Below are 16,230 nucleotides of genomic sequence, written 5' to 3'. Positions count from 1 at the left end.
GGACTGCCATACACGTTATGTGTCTGTGAGCGCGAGGAGGGAGAAAAAGGGGAGTGGAAAGGTACGAGCAGTCATCGAGCAAAAACGGGAGCTGGAAGCATGTAAATATAATAATAACCACTGCAGCCAAGAAGAGAGCCTGATGAGCCCAGTTGTAAGTACGCTATTAAGACTCGACTGTACGCTGTGTTCGTGTTTTCCTCCGAAAACAATAAGTTCCGTTGGAGCAGTCTTTCAACGCCTCTCTCTGTCTCTCGCAAGAAAAGTTGACCCACACAACAAAGTAGAGCTATTTTTCGGCTACCAGCCGACAGGGACCCCGCCGTATTAGTCAGAGGTCCCTTTACTACAGTTCGGAGTCGCGGACCTTCAGTAATAGTAATAAATCACACAGCAATAGTACATTCACGTTGTTGTAAAAAGCATGATAATATTGTAGCGGGTCAGGGCTGTTCGGGGTTCTGTTTGTACAGTTATGTTTTGTGTATGTTACCATGGTGACGGGTGACGCCCTCTCGCTGCGACGGTGTGTCCTTCCGGGGTCAGAGGGCGCCCTATGTGTGTTGTGGTTGCCGCGCTGAGCAGTTAGCTAGCGGCAGTGTGTTCTTCTGCAAATGTAATAAACGGCTGTGCTCCCTGGCTAGCTCACGGGAAGCAAGACCAAACGACACCTCCGTCTCCTCCTTGTCTGAACTCGCCACAATATATTAAGTAATCCAAAGTATTCAGAATACGTTACTGTCATTGAGTAACGAAACGGAATACGTTACAGAATACATTTTGGGGCATGTATTCTGTATTCTGTAATGGAATACATCTTAAAAGTAACCTTCCCAACACTGATTTTTAATGTCTATTTGCTATTTGGGCTGATTGGGACCTGATGAACGTAAAAAAACAAAGAATTGCCTAATTTTATTTTATTTTTTTTCTTTTTCAAACCTGACTTTTGTTTCTGAGAAAAATGAGATCCACATATGAGGACATTTGTTTTCAATTTCCATAGGACAGTGGCAGTATAATGTTCTTGTAAGTAGATATCAGGCACTTGTAGAGCAGAATTTAGTATTTTGGTCTAGACAACCCAAAATGTGATGTCCATATATGTGGACGCCAGGGGTCCGTTCTTCGTACCTCGCTAAGTAAGTTAGCTGGATTTGATTGTTGAAGATTTCGCGTGATCCTGGATCGTTCGGTTCCCCGAAGCTCATCCGGGACTTGCTGTCATAGCAACAGAGCCGTAAGCGTAAACCTGCTTGGGAGCAGGTTTACTTTATGTAAACAGGATTAGATCGCGGCCACGCAGGTATGTCCGCGTCATTTATACGAAAGCAACAGCGATATTCCACCACTGTTTCACCAGAAATAAATAACATCAATGTAACTAAAGATAATGCAGCACTTGATCCTTTCATTGATTTCACACAGATACATACAGGTCATTTCCTAAAAAAGGGAAATGTACTATTAACATTCTATTACATGTATGTGATTATTACAGATGTAATTCATATTTCAGAGTAGTAATTGCAAATTACTTCGTGTAATCAAGATGGGAGACCACGGCTATAAAAGCGAAGGTGGATTTGGGAAGCCTGTCGCAGCCATGTCCTGTCCGTTTACGCGAGCAACCCATTGCGGAAGGTGCAAGATTGATAAGGAGAGTTTTCAGAATTCAGCGTATATTGCGGGACAGACAGGATCCTTTAGCTCAGCGCAACAGTGTGCTCATTGAGAGATATCGATATTCCCGTGAGGGTATTATTCACTTAACCAACTTGTTGACGAGGGGGTGCAGGACCACCACCTGTCTTTTTTTGCTCTGCCCTTTTCTTGGTTGCTGTTATTGTAGCAATGGGAATTGCATTTACCTGTGTGTTCCACCCGGGGTCTTGAGAGTGTAACACCGGAAGGTGAGAACCGGAGACTCATGACTGTTTATTAAGAGTTTAATAAAAGTTTACCTCGGAGGAGGGAAAGTTCAACCGAGCATCTTGTGAAGTTTATAGAGAGAACAAGATGAAACATGGTGGCAGCGGGGTCTAGAGTGATCCACACCGCGCTTTGAAGACAACAGATTGAGCGGACGGTATCGACGCGTCCAGCTAGGCTAGTTAGCCTCGGAGGTGCTAACGGCTCAGGACAGCAAGTGAGACGCTGACGAGAAGAGCGCAGCGGCGTCTACGATGGATGGATTGAAGCCACCCGCACAGTGGAGTATGGATTCAGTGAACCTGTCTAAAGCGTGGAAAACATGGAAAGAAGAGTTTACACTCTACACGGAACTAGCTCTGCCGGATGCTGAGGAAAAGGCGAGAGTGAAGCTGTTTTACTATCTGATCGGGGAACGGGGCAGGGAGCTCTGTGGAACGCTGATCGGAGCTGAGGCAAGAGTAACAGTAAGTGAGCTGATGAGAAAAATCGATGAACACTGTAATCCCAAAGTTAATGAGACTGTCGAGAGATACAGATTTTTTGCACGCAATCAGGCTCCTGGAGAAAATATTGATAAATATGTTACGGACCTGAGAATGCTGGCGAGCACCTGCAACTTTGGACAATTAAAAGACTCACTGATCAGAGACAGGATCGTCTGTGGCACGAACAGCTCCGGTTGGAGGGAAAGGTTGCTCAGAGAAGAGAACCTCACATTAGACAGATGTCTAGATATTTGTAGAGCAATGGAGATTTCAAGAGAATACAACAAAACAATAGCGGGACAGGCTATAGAGGAACTGCATGCAGTAAAACAAAAAGAGAGAAAAAGACTGGATAAAGAGATACCATGCAGATTTTGTGGAAGAGCACATGAAAGACTCAAATCAAAATGCCCAGCATATGGAAAAAAATGCAAAAAATGTGGCAAAGAAAATCATTTTGCTATAGCATGCAGGAGTAAAAGCAGACAGAGTGAAAATGGAAAAAAGATCCACACAGTGACGGAGCAGGACTCGGATTCCTGTGAGGACATAATGACTGTCACAGCTATGACACAGACTGCAGTAGAAGTGAACCAGATCAAAGAATCAGACATGAAAAAACGAGAACAGCTGTTTGCAGGCATGATGATTGGCAACAGCCTGGTCAAGTTTCAAGTTGACTGTGGTGCAACCTGCAACGTTATTCCCATCAACTTGTTGAACCCGAACATCAAAATGGAGCACACAGACAAGGTTCTTGTGATGTACAATAAGTCAAAGCTGTGTCCATTAGGAAAGTGTAAGGTCAAGCTGACAAACCCAAGAAACAACAAAAAGTACAGAGTCGAGTTCCAAGTGGTAGAGGAGGATTGTAAAACACCTCTACTTGGGAGAACAGCTAGTGAAGCGATGAAGCTAATACAAGTTAATTATGATAACATCTGTGCTTTGAACAGCTCAGTGACAACAGCTCCATCAGAGAAAAACGCATGGTTGTTGGAAGAGATAAAGACTGAGTTTCAGGATGTGTTTACAGGAGATGGATGTTTGCAAGGTGAATATGAGCTGGAAATCGACACAACAGTGCAGCCCGTCAAACTGCCAAAACGCAGAGTCCCAGTGTCGATGATGAAACCACTGAAAGAGGAACTGATGAGCCTTGCAGACAGACAAATAATAGCACCAGTGGAAGGTAGTACTGATTGGATCAGTGGGATGGTGACAGTGCAGAAGCCAAATGGCAAACCCAGGATATGTATTGACCCAAGACCGCTTAACAAAGCTTTGAAGCGTAGTCACTTCCCGTTACCGACAATAGATGACATATTGCCAGATGTGTCAAAAGCGAAAGTTTTCACAGTTTGTGATGTGAAACATGGCTTTTGGCATGTGAAGCTTACAGAAGAGTCAAGCCATCTCACGACATTCGCAACACCATTTGGTCGCTTTCGTTGGCTGAGAATGCCGATGGGGATCAGCCCAGCGCCAGAGGTCTTTCAGCGCAAACTGATGCAAGCGTTAGAGAACCTGCCAGGCACATACATCATTGCTGATGACATCCTGATCACTGGAAAAGGAGAGACGACTGAGTTGGCAGAAATGGATCATGACAGAAACCTGAGACTTTTCCTGGAACGCTGCAGAGAGAGAAACATCAAATTAAATGTGGAAAAACTCAAGCTTAGAAGACAGGAAGTACCATACATCGGACATCTACTCACAGCAGAGGGGCTGAGCGCTGACCCAGAGAAGGTACGGGCCATCACAGAGATGCCAGCACCAACTGACATAAAAGGGGTGCAGAGACTAGTTGGAATGGTCAACTATTTATCAAAGTTTTACAAGCATCTGTCAGACGACTGTGAGCCTCTCAGACAACTGACGCACAGAGATAGCCTATGGGAGTGGACAGATGTGCAGGAAGATGCATTTAAAAGACTGAAAGAAAAACTAACACAAGTCCCAGTTTTGAAATATTACAGCCCTGAAGAAGAGCTGACGCTGCAGTGTGATGCCAGCGAGACAGGACTGGGAGCAGCTCTGACTCAACATGGAAAACCAGTGGCATTTGCAAGTCGTGCATTGACGCTCACTGAACGAGGTTATGCACAAATTGAAAAGGAATGCTTAGCTATTGTGTTTGGGATGGAGAAATTCCACCAATATACATATGGTCGTCTTGTGAGAGTGCAATCAGACCACAAACCACTCGAGAACATTATTAAAAAGCCACTGTTACATGCACCTAAGAGACTGCAAAGGATGCTATTAAGGCTGCAAAAATATGATATAACCATAACATATGTTCCAGGCCGGGACATGCTACTTGCTGATACGCTGAGTAGGGCCTACCTGCAGGATAGCATCAAAAGCCAGACAGAGTTGGAGACAGAATGTGTCAACATGGTGGACTATGTACCTGTTTCAACAGAAAGCATGGACAGAATACGGGCAGGGACGAGAACCGACCACACACTACAAACGCTGATAAAAGCAATACAAAAGGGGTGGCCGGCCTGTAAGAAAGATGTACCTGTTGAAATAACCCAGTTCCAATCTTTGCAGGATGAACTGAGCACACAGGATGGATTGGTCTTCAAGGGAGAGAGAGTGGTGATTCCAGAAGCACTGCAGGCAGATATAACCCAGCGAATTCACTCAACACACATCGGCACAGAAGGGTGCCTCAGGAGAGCTAGAGACTGCGTCTACTGGCACGGTATGAACGACCACATCAAAAATTACATCGCTACATGTGACATATGTCGGTCTGTGGATGCAAAACAACAGAAAGAGACACTAAAACCACACGAGCCGACCACTAGACCATGGACCAAAGTGGGGACAGATTTATTCAACTTTGAGGGTAGGGACTACCTAATAACTGTTGATTATTACTCCAACTTTTGGGAGATAGATTATCTACCTGATACCAAGTCGAGTACTGTGATTAGGAAACTAAAGGCTCATTTCGCACGTCAGGGAATCCCAAATATTGTTTTTTCTGACAACGGGCCCCAGTACAGCTCAACAGAGTTTGCCAACTTCAGCCGGAAATGGGAATTTCGACACCATACCTCATCACCTGGCTATCCGCAGAGCAACGGCAAAGCTGAGTCTGCCGTTAAAACTGCCAAACGACTCATGAAAAAGGCGAAATTGGCTGGACAGGATCCATATTTGGCCTTATTGGACCACAGAAACACCCCAACACAAGGTTTAACTACCAGCCCTGCACAGAGACTGTTAAGCAGGAGGACGAGGACACTTCTCCCAATAGGAGACAGATTGTTGCAACCCACAGTGACTGACAACAAGTTAGCACTGATGAAAAACAGAGAGAGACAAACAAAGTACTACAACAAGACAGCGAAGGACATGGACACATTAAACCCAGGGGACTTGGTGCGAGTCCAACCTTTTGAACCACACAACTTATGGACCAAGGCTAGAGTGTGTAACACTCTGGGAAACAGATCCTATGATGTGGAGTTGGACAACGGCAGAGTCCTCAGAAGGAATCGTCGCCATCTGAGGCGAGCTACGGAGGTCAAAAAAGACATGTCAGCACATCTCCAGCCTGAGGGGCAGAACATTACTGTGCCGACAAAGAGCAAAGAGAACACACAAAACAGCACTACCAGGTCAGGACGGGTAGTACAACAACCTGGATATTTGAAGGACTATGTATGCAATTAAGGGGTAATCTGTGAGTTATACGCTGTAATTTGTTTACTTGTCAGAGGAAAGACAAAAGAAAAAAAAAAATCTGTGACGACATTTGAGTTATATGTTGTGATTTGTTTACTGGTTAGAGAACAGAGCAGAACATCTGTGATAATATTTTGAGTTATGGCTTTGTGATCTGTTTACTTGTTTGGAAGGAAAAAAAAATAAAAATAAGGAAATGAGAAACAAAACAGAAAAAATGAATAAAAGTAATACTAAAGGAAAATAGAAAGAAAGCTAAAAAAGTAAGTGGAAGAAAGAATTTTTATTTTTGAAGAAAATTGTGTCTAACAAAGAAATGTCATGTCTAAGTTTTGTTCCAGTTGCAAATTGAGTTCTCAACTTATGAATAGTTCATTGTCTTTGTAAAAGAAAAGGGATGTAGCAATGGGAATTGCATTTACCTGTGTGTTCCACCCGGGGTCTTGAGAGTGTAACACCGGAAGGTGAGAACCGGAGACTCATGACTGTTTATTAAGAGTTTAATAAAAGTTTACCTCGGAGGAGGGAAAGTTCAACCGAGCATCTTGTGAAGTTTATAGAGAGAACAAGATGAAACAGTTATGAACAAACAAACAGAGTATTCCAGGGTCTCTTTCCAAGAGACGAAAAGCAATATAAGTGATAAATATTACCATTCTGTAGAATATTCTTATATTTCACTTTTACTTGTTCCCATGTTCTAGTGGGTCCTGTCGTGGCTCTAATGTGAAAGGGGATATAATATAACATAGTATAATATAATATAATGTAATATAATATTGGATAATATAGTGTGATATGATAAATCTACCCTACCGCCTACTGGTGTTGGCCAGAGGGGCCGATGGCGCAATATGGCAGCCTGGCTTCTGTCAGTCTGCCCCAGGGCAGCTGTGGCTACAACCGTAGCTGCCTCCACCAGTGTGTGAATGTGAGAGTGACTGAATAGTGGCATTGTCATGCGCTTTGGGTGCCTTGAAAAGCGCTATATAAATCCACTCCATTATTATTGTTATTATTAAATTACTTACGAGTTTAATTTGTCAGCAACTTTCTGCCAGCCCTCTCTCCTTGCTTTTGCAGCCTTTGCAGTGTTCCCTTGCGTTCTGATTAAACTCTGAAACTCCTGGAATCCCTCAATCAAGAGTTCTTGCTCTGCTGCCGAAAAATACCGAGCGCGCTCCTTCGACATTTTCGCCGACCAATCAAAGGGTTGCCGATCAATGTTTCTACTATCGATGCGTAACCCCTGTTGGGCCACCCAGTGATCTCACATTACTTCATCCAGCTGTACTAATCGTCAACAACAGGTGTGTTCGGGGAACCGGGATAGTGAGCTCAGAGTTAGCGCGATGATTTGGTCTTGGATGTGTCATTTGATCTTGGATGTAGTAAGCGAGGTACGAAGAACGGACCCCTGGTCCTAGGAGGATAATGTTTTGGCTGAAACTTTGACAACAAACTGTTTAAACTGTTTTTTAACAACTTTTTAAAATTTGTATTTTATTTATTTGCTTTTATTTATACATCGAAGACTGCAATCTCTGGTAGCTCACTGTGGAAGCTCACCCTCTCTCTTAGTTTAGTTAATTGGTGGGTTTGGGTTTGAATTCTAACCATGACTTTGATCTTTGTCACTGTTTTGATTCTGTAAACAGACAGATGATGAACACTTTGAAGAGGAAACAAATATCAGTACTAAATTGTATTCTTACAGTGTCCAACAGTCTTTATCTTATGGTGCCCTCAATCCAAAGCTCAAAAGAAAACAACATAAGATGCCAAAAAGTGGTTGTTTTACAGGAAAGTTTTAATAAAGCAAAGGGGGACTGAATACAAGGAGCTAGAAGGATGACAGTAAAACAACTGGATAGCTGTGAAATTACATAACATGCTAATTATTCCTCCAAATACATCCAAATAGCAGTGAGTATTCTGTAAATGCATTTGTTGTATTGGTTATTCAATTAACAGAGAAAACTGTGAGGAATGTGGTGAAGGCGGAAGAAGCCTCTGCTTCCTAGAATTGACTCCAATTTCTTTCTAAAAACAAAAGAGATTGCATTATTTAAATCTTCTCTAATGCACTTTTTCATTGATCCCATAAAAGTGTTGTTCTCCTTCAGTATTTTATAGATTTCTGCCTGTACTTTTGGTGGCGATTTGAAGGAAACGTGATGAGTTTCCTGTCCACTGACCAAGAACTTTTTAAGCAGATCAAATGAACTTTCTGCCTCCTTTAAAAAATTGCATGCGGTTTGAATATCATCATTTTTAAGTGTCTTTATATCAATTTTCTCTTTATCCAATGCCTTGAGGAGCTTCCTTTTGATAAGTTTTGATAAGTTTTGATTTTCCAATTCACTTTTACTGTTTTTACATTTTTCAATATAAGAATTAAAACCACTGTTGGGAGATGAGATTTCGTCAAATGTAAGATAATTAAAATAGTTTGGACCACATATGCCATAGGAATGTGTGAATGCCACATCAGTGAAGATTTGATACTTCTCGTACCATTTACAAGCTTTGCGCAAAAGCTGAAACATACAAGGGTTTTTTTTGTCAGTCCTTTTTAAACACGGGCTATTATATGAATATATAAAAATTTTTTTTACCTTGTTTCCATTTTTTGATACTAATTCAACCAATATATCAATTATAAATTCTTCAGTATGGGTTTTGTTTTTTGAATCTTGGGGAATTTTTTTAGAAATAATTGGGGTACCATCTTTCATCAAGATCAAATAAAATCCATACTGGTTTATTTCATTTTTTTCTCCAGTGTTTAAATAGTGGTTAAATAATGGGTTCCTAAATTTATCAAGACAAATTGGAATTTTACTATTTATTGCTCCTTGAGGCCAAATCAAGTTCCGTACTAGCATTATTATTATAGATGTCTTTAATTTGGGAATCCTTTTTAAACATCGACACAAAAACGTACAAATGGGGTTTTCTGCTTCCTGTAATTTTTTCCAGTCATCCATCACGCGTTTAAAGATGTTTGATTTGTCGGAATATTTTAATTTGTCAGGATTTATTAAATTAGATATTTCTTCTATGAAACTGTCGATTTTCTCTTTTATTTCATTATAATTATTCACATTTATTTCATTTAAAAAATTAGGATACTTATTTTGCATAACATGTTTGATTATTTCATATAATTCCATATTATTCTCCGGACTTCCAGGCTCCTCCTGCTGCTGGCCTTCGTTCCTGAATAATAAAAAATGTTTAAATTAATCATGAAAGAAAATGGTGAAAAATTATGTAAACCTATAACTGTTTGGCTGCCCATAACACAAAAAAACATGTAGCTGCAAACTGCTAAAGTACCATTAGTCTGTTTCTTTTTATTCGATAAATCATTTAAAACGTACACAGATTTGAATACTTACTGAATAGTTACGCCATCACCAACAGATAAACAAGAACTCGAGCCAGGGTTGGGGGAGGGATCTTTGTTATTTATTGGGGTCCCAGATTTTACCAAACTGAATTGAATAACATGTAAAATACAACCATTAGGTATTTAATTTAATTGTTGTATTTTGCAATGTGTTTAACCTCCTAGGACCTGGCGTCCACATATGTGGACATCACATTTTGGGTTATTTAGACTAAAATACTCAATTTTGTTCTACAAGGGCCTGATATCCACTTACGAGGACGTTATACTGCCACTGTTCTATCAAAATTTTAAACGAATATCCTCATATGTGGCTCTCATTTTTCTTAAGGTTAAAAAAAAAATCTGGTAATTCTTTGTTTTTACATTTATCAGGTCCCAGTGTGACCAAATATCAAAGAGAAACTAGAAAAATTTGCATTTCCTGCGAAAATGCAGTGTGGATGCTTAAAGCTGAAGCTGTATGCAAAAAGTAGCTGAAAAAGCTGAAAAGTTGCAGAAATTGTAAAAACTTTGCAGAAGCAAAAGAAGTTTGCTAAAATGGAATAACTTAGCAGAACTGCAATATCTTAGAGGAAACATAATACTTGGCAGAAATACAATAGCATAGCAGAATTTAGCAGAAATATTGTAACTTACCAGAAACATGATAACTTCTCAAAAATACAAGAATTTAGGAGAAATAGTATAAGATAACAGAAAGAATATATTTAGCCAAAAATACTTAAACATTACAGAAACACTATGATTTAGAAAAATAGTACAACAGAGCAGAAATATTGTGATTTACCAGAGACACTGTGATGAACTATGAATATTGTAATTTTAAATTAAGACTATGTTTTAGCACAAATATTATAATTTGGCAGAAATACTATATTAAGCACAAATCCCATAAAAAGCAGAAATACTGTACTATGATTTAGTAGAAAAACTATAATTAATCAGAAATACTACATTTAGCAGAAATACTATATTAAGCACAAATCCTATGAAAAGCAGAAATAGTATGATTAAGCATAAATACTACATTTAGCAGAAATACTATATTAAGAACAAATCTTATAAAAAGCAGAAATACTATATTAAGCACAAATCCTATAAAAGCAGAAATAGTATATTAAGCACAAATCTTATAAAATAGCAGAAATAGTATGATTTAGCACAATAGTAATAAGTTAAACAGAAAAATTGGAAAAGCAAAATGGACAGCTGAAAAAATGCTGAACATGCTGAGGTTCCCTCAAATATACTTGTTAAATGACAAAAATCTGCAAAAAATTTTTATGACAGCCACACAATTACAAATATGCACACATGAGGAAACACACATGCACAGAGAGACACACACACAAGATCCAATTCAGTCAAACAGTCTAAATATATTGAATTTGAATCTTACAATGAGATCATCCCATTAAAAGGCTTTCTCTCTCTCTCTCTCTCTCTCTCTCTCTCTCTCTCTCTCTCTCTGTCACACACACACACAAACACACACACACACACACACACACACACACACAGGGAGAGAGGACTAAGTTTCTAGGTCAGCCTGGGAGCTGCTGAATTTGAATCCACCAATCAGAGAGGCTGTTTACGTTTTCCCGCCAAAAAAGGTGCATCTTTTTACACACGCAGCACAGAGACATAGACCTGCTTCTTTCAGTTTATTTCACATAGTGAGGATTCCCCTCAAACAAATGACCATGATTTCCTAACCATAGGGGCTAGAGCGGTCATTCTTACACCGTTTTGTTCAGAAGAGATGGGGGAATCTTCAAGTGTTGACAATTTATCATTAAAATATGAATTTTTAGAGATATATGACATGGATGACTTGTTGACTTAGAAGCCACGAATTCCCCAATATGCAAATTTGAATACCTGGAGCCCACATACATGATTGGCTGGCTGGGAAGCTGTGCAGGCCCTGATTTGTGGATTTGAATTCCTCAGCCCTCAGATATGATTGGCTGGCTTAGAAGCCATGAAGGCCCCAATATGCAAATTTGAATGCCTCAGGACACATATATGATTGGCTGGGAAGCCGTGCAGGCCCTGATTTGAAAATTTGAATTTCTCAGTCCTCACAGAGGATTGGCTGCCTGGGGACCTGGCAGATATATATATAGAAATACTATGATTAAGCATAAATACTACATTTAGTAGAAATACTATGTTTTAGCACAAATACTATAAAAAGCAGAAATACTATAATTTAGCAGAAATACTATATTAAGCACAAATCCTATAAAAAGCAGAAATACTATATTAGGTACAAATCCTATAAAAAGCAGAAATACTATATTAGGCACAAATCCTATAAAAAGCAGAAATACTATATTAGGCACAAATAGTATAAAAAGCAGAAATACTATAATTTAGCAGAAATACTATGTTTGGCACAAATCCTATAAAAATAATAAATACTATAATTTAGCAGAAATACTATATTAGGCACAAATCTTATGAAAAGCAGAAATAGTATGATTTAGCAGAAATACTGTATTTAGCACAAGTACCGAAAAGTACCAGAAATACTATGATTTAGCAGAATAGTAATAACTTACAAAATTACAAATATGGAGGCATATTGAAACACAAATGCACAGAGGGACACACAAACACAGGCTCTAATCCAGTCAACCAGTCTAACTATATTCAATTTAAATCCTACAATGACATGCTGCCAAATAAGGGCAGGGTCCTCTCTCTCCCACTAAACACACACACACACACACACACACACACACACACACACACACACACACACACACACACACACAGAGGGAGAGAGCTGCCGAATTTAAATCCACCAATCAGAGTGGCTGTTTACGTTTTCCCGCCAAAACAGGTGCATCTTTTTACACACGCAGCAGCACAGAGAGGCACAGGATTATTGCAGCCTATTTCTCATAGTGAGGACTCCCCTCAAACAAATGACCATAATTTCCTAACCGTAGGGGCTAGAGCGGTCATTCTTACACTGTTTTGTTCAGAAGAGATGGGGGAATCTTCCAGTGTTAACAATTTATCATTAAAATGTGAATTTTTAGAGATATATGACATGGATGACTTGTTGACTTAGAAGCCACGAATTCCCCAATATGCAAATATGAATGCCTGAGACCACATATATGATTGGCTGGCTGGGAAGCCGTGCAGGCCCTGATTTGTGGATTTGAATTCCTCAGCCCTCAGATATGATTGGCTGGCTTAGAAGCCATGAAGGCCCCAATATGCAAATTTGAATGCCTCAGGACACATATATGATTGGCTGGGAAGCCGTGCAGGCCCTGATTTGAAAATTTGAATGTCTAAGTCCTCACAGAGGATTGGCTGCCTGGGGACCTGGCAGAAATATATAGAAATACTATGATTAAGCATAAATACTACATTTAGTAGAAATACTATGTTTTAGCACAAATAGTATAAAAAGCAGAAATACTATAATTTAGCAGAAATACTATATTAGGCACAAATCTTATAAAATAGCAGAAATAGTATGATTTAGCACAATAGTAATAAGTTAAACAGAAAAATTGGAAAAGCAAAATGGACAGCTGAAAAAATGCTGAACATGCTGAGGGTCCCTCAAATATACTTGTTAAATGAAAAAATCAGCAAAAAAATGCACAGGGAGAGAGAAGTAAGTTTCTAGGTCAGCCTGGGAGCTGCTGAATTTGAATCCACCAATCAGAGAGCCTGTGTACTTTTTCCCGCCAAAACATGTGCCTCTTTTTACACACGCAGCACAGAGAGGCACAGGATTATTGCAGCCTATTTCTCATAGTGAGGACTCCCCTCAAACAAATGACCATAATTTCCAAACCGTAGGGGCTAGAGTGGTCATTCTTACACCGTTTTGTTCAGAAGAGATGGGGGAATCTTCCAGTGTTTACAATTTATCATTAAAATATGAATTATTAAAGATATTTGACTTCTAATGCACCATAACTGAGTAGAGCGAAGCAAAAACTGCCTTGACTTGCCCTCAAACAACGCTTTGTGACTTGAAATCTATTTGGAGTATCGATATCATTCTTTCACCGTAAGAGACAGCAGGCTTTGGTGAACAATCATGGAAATTTTCAGGTCTCTGTGGAAATCCAACAAAAAGTTATGACGAGAGAAAAAAGTGGTTCATTTCCACAGTTTGAAATCTGAAGAAATCTGAGCGAAGGACGAATTTCCTACTGTGATATTATTCTGTTATTATATGTTACCTTATATATGTAATCAAAGTAGTTGAATTAGAATACTGCTGTAGATCATATTATACCCTTTAATATAGAGTGTGTGAGCTGTATGTAGTGTAGTTCTCATTATACTTTTGAGTTAACAGAACATATTCACATATTAGTTCATTAGATAAATGTGCATCACTCTGTATCCTTGATCTGCTGGGAATGTGTTACACTGTTTTCTTGACATGCTTAATTGTTGAATCATGAAGAGAAGGTTGTAAGCAGGAGACTCTGTGTCTAAAGACAGGGGAGATAGACAGACCACATTCCACACCCCCACCTTACAGAAAGCAGAGAAACAACTGCCGAGGTCATAACTTAGGCGCTGTAACAGAGAAAAAATGTGATGTTTTGGCTTTTACGACTAGCTGGGGGCCACTAGAGACTATAAAAAGCTGAGCAACCCGTCACCATTTTGAGACATGTGCCTGACCCTCTGGTAGCATCTCTCCCGTCCGGACGTTGTAATGCTCTGACTGTTGAATTGTATGGAAATAAATGATTGTTGATTGAGCATTTATACACCGAGTATTGTCCTTCCTTCAGCCCAAAGATTCAAAGAACTGCGTGTTTTCAACAACTTGGTGCCGTGTGACCCGGATCTTTGGTGTGCTGAGGAGGTGCAGATTTGACCTTTGGTGAGATCGTGAGGCGAGGTGAACAGAGGACCGGTCCAAAAATAAAAAGGTAAGCACAGCCTGTTGTATTATAAATACCAAATGTGCATATTGGGCTTTCCAAATTAATCTGTTCGCTGAGTCACATGTATTTTCACAGTAAATTTGTCGGTGTCTGGTTTTTGGCGCAAGATACTAACAACATAAGTTGAGGCTGAATTCCAGTGTGTTAAATAAACTGCTTCTACCGAGATACTAATAACATACTACGTTGGTCTAGTCGCAGTAATCTGCTTCTACCGAGATACTAATAACATACTACGTTGGACTAGTTGCAGCCACTTTACCTTCCACATTTAATTTTGTCTAATACTGGCTTCTGTAGCAATAATACATTAGAATTTATTCTGAAGACGCGGCCATTAGTTCAGTACATTGAAGTCGAGGTTTGTTTATTTTGTTTATGGTGTCAGTGATGTCCTGGCTTTTGCCGGCTATGAAATAGAAGTTGATTTAAGGACAAGCAGATGCTGGCTTCACGGTGCAGTTGGACGCTGGCAACGCGAGAGCGAAACACGTCCGTAGGTTTGGTTTATGATACGGCGTGTTCCGGTGGTGCGGCCGTGAAGTGCAGTAGTGGTTGGTGCTAGTTTTAGTACATTTGATAGAGGTTTTGACGGTGGTTTGTGGCGTCAGTCGAGTATAAAGGGCTGCGGCCATAATACAAAGTAAAAATTTAAGTAAATAGCAACACCTGGTTTATGATGTCAGGTATAACTTCGGGGATGCAAGCATCACTTTTATGATGCGACTTTGCCCCGTGGTGGCGGTCATAATCGCAGAGAAAGGGGTATTTTGGTCTATGGTGCAGTGTGCTTTAAGAAGATCTAATAGTTGAGCTCAGAGGTTTCTGTGTAAAATTCCCGCTGAGGAAAAGTGTTGTGTGTGAGTGTCAAAGCGCGCTCTGGGTGAGAGAGTGTGTGTGAAGCTGCGAGGCGCGCTCTGGGTGAGAGAGTGTGTGTGAAGCTGCGAGGCGCGCTCTGGGTGCTGTCTTGTGGGTAAAGCGCGCACTGAGTGAGAGTGTGAGTGAGGCGCGCTCTGAGTGTGTTTTTTGTGTGGAGTGTGAAGCGTGAACACAGTGACAGTGACGGTTGATGTGTTTGATTAGGAGGACATTAGAGCAAATACACATTTTAGGATCAAAGGTTGATGCCTAGTGTACCTGTGGAACTTTGCCCTAGGAGTGGCGACCCTCCTGTCCGTGGACGCGTGGCCAGGACCGGCGTTGTCCGGGTGCCGAGGTGGTGACTTGGGGAGGTGAGGGCCCCCGCATAGCTACGGAAATAACACTGGAACGGCCGTGTAATCACGGGTTCACATTTATTCCGGACTAGAACAAGACACATTTTGCGAACAAACGTTGAGTCTAGATTAGTAAAGAAATATAAAAAGGTTGAATTCCTCGTTTCAGTGGTTGAAATTGTTGTGTGCCTGTCCCCTGACGAGTGTGAAATTAAAATAAAGAGGGAATTTGGAGCCACATAGAGATAGACGGGCATAATTGGGTGTATTACTCTGTGGTGTAATAAAAATAAAAAGGAGAGATAGTAAGAGGTGTGCAGTGGAGAATTATGGAGGAGTAGAGAGAGGAATGTGTTGGGAGACTGGCGTACAGTTTACGCTGTCAAGGTAGGCGGGTTGCCTGCTTATCGGTTTAAAAGTGATGAAAATGAAATTAAAATAAATCTCTTAGTGTGTTAATACAGGAAGCTGCGGACCTGGACCAACTGCCCCCACAAGCACAGCGGCCGAAGCAAAAT

At 40.4% G+C, this 16,230-nt stretch overlaps 1 long non-coding RNA gene across 1 annotated transcript in view; it reads right to left on the bottom strand.

Moving 5' to 3' along the window:
• Positions 1-7,920: 7,920 nt before the first annotated feature.
• Positions 7,921-16,230, bottom strand: part of LOC101483238 (uncharacterized) — a 137,123-nt gene continuing 128,813 nt past the window's right edge. Inside the window, exons 2-3 of the long non-coding RNA XR_013101673.1 lie at positions 9,536-9,631; positions 7,921-9,353 (exon numbers count right to left, since the gene is read on the bottom strand). This is a non-coding gene — a long non-coding RNA (uncharacterized LOC101483238). The remainder of the gene's footprint in view (positions 9,354-9,535; positions 9,632-16,230) is intronic.

Source organism: Maylandia zebra, linkage group LG2 (genome assembly GCF_041146795.1).
Source record: "Maylandia zebra isolate NMK-2024a linkage group LG2, Mzebra_GT3a, whole genome shotgun sequence".
Taxonomy (NCBI): domain Eukaryota; kingdom Metazoa; phylum Chordata; class Actinopteri; order Cichliformes; family Cichlidae; genus Maylandia; species Maylandia zebra.
The sequence above is the reverse complement of the archived record's forward strand: the minus strand, read 5'-3'. Positions and strand labels throughout refer to the sequence as shown.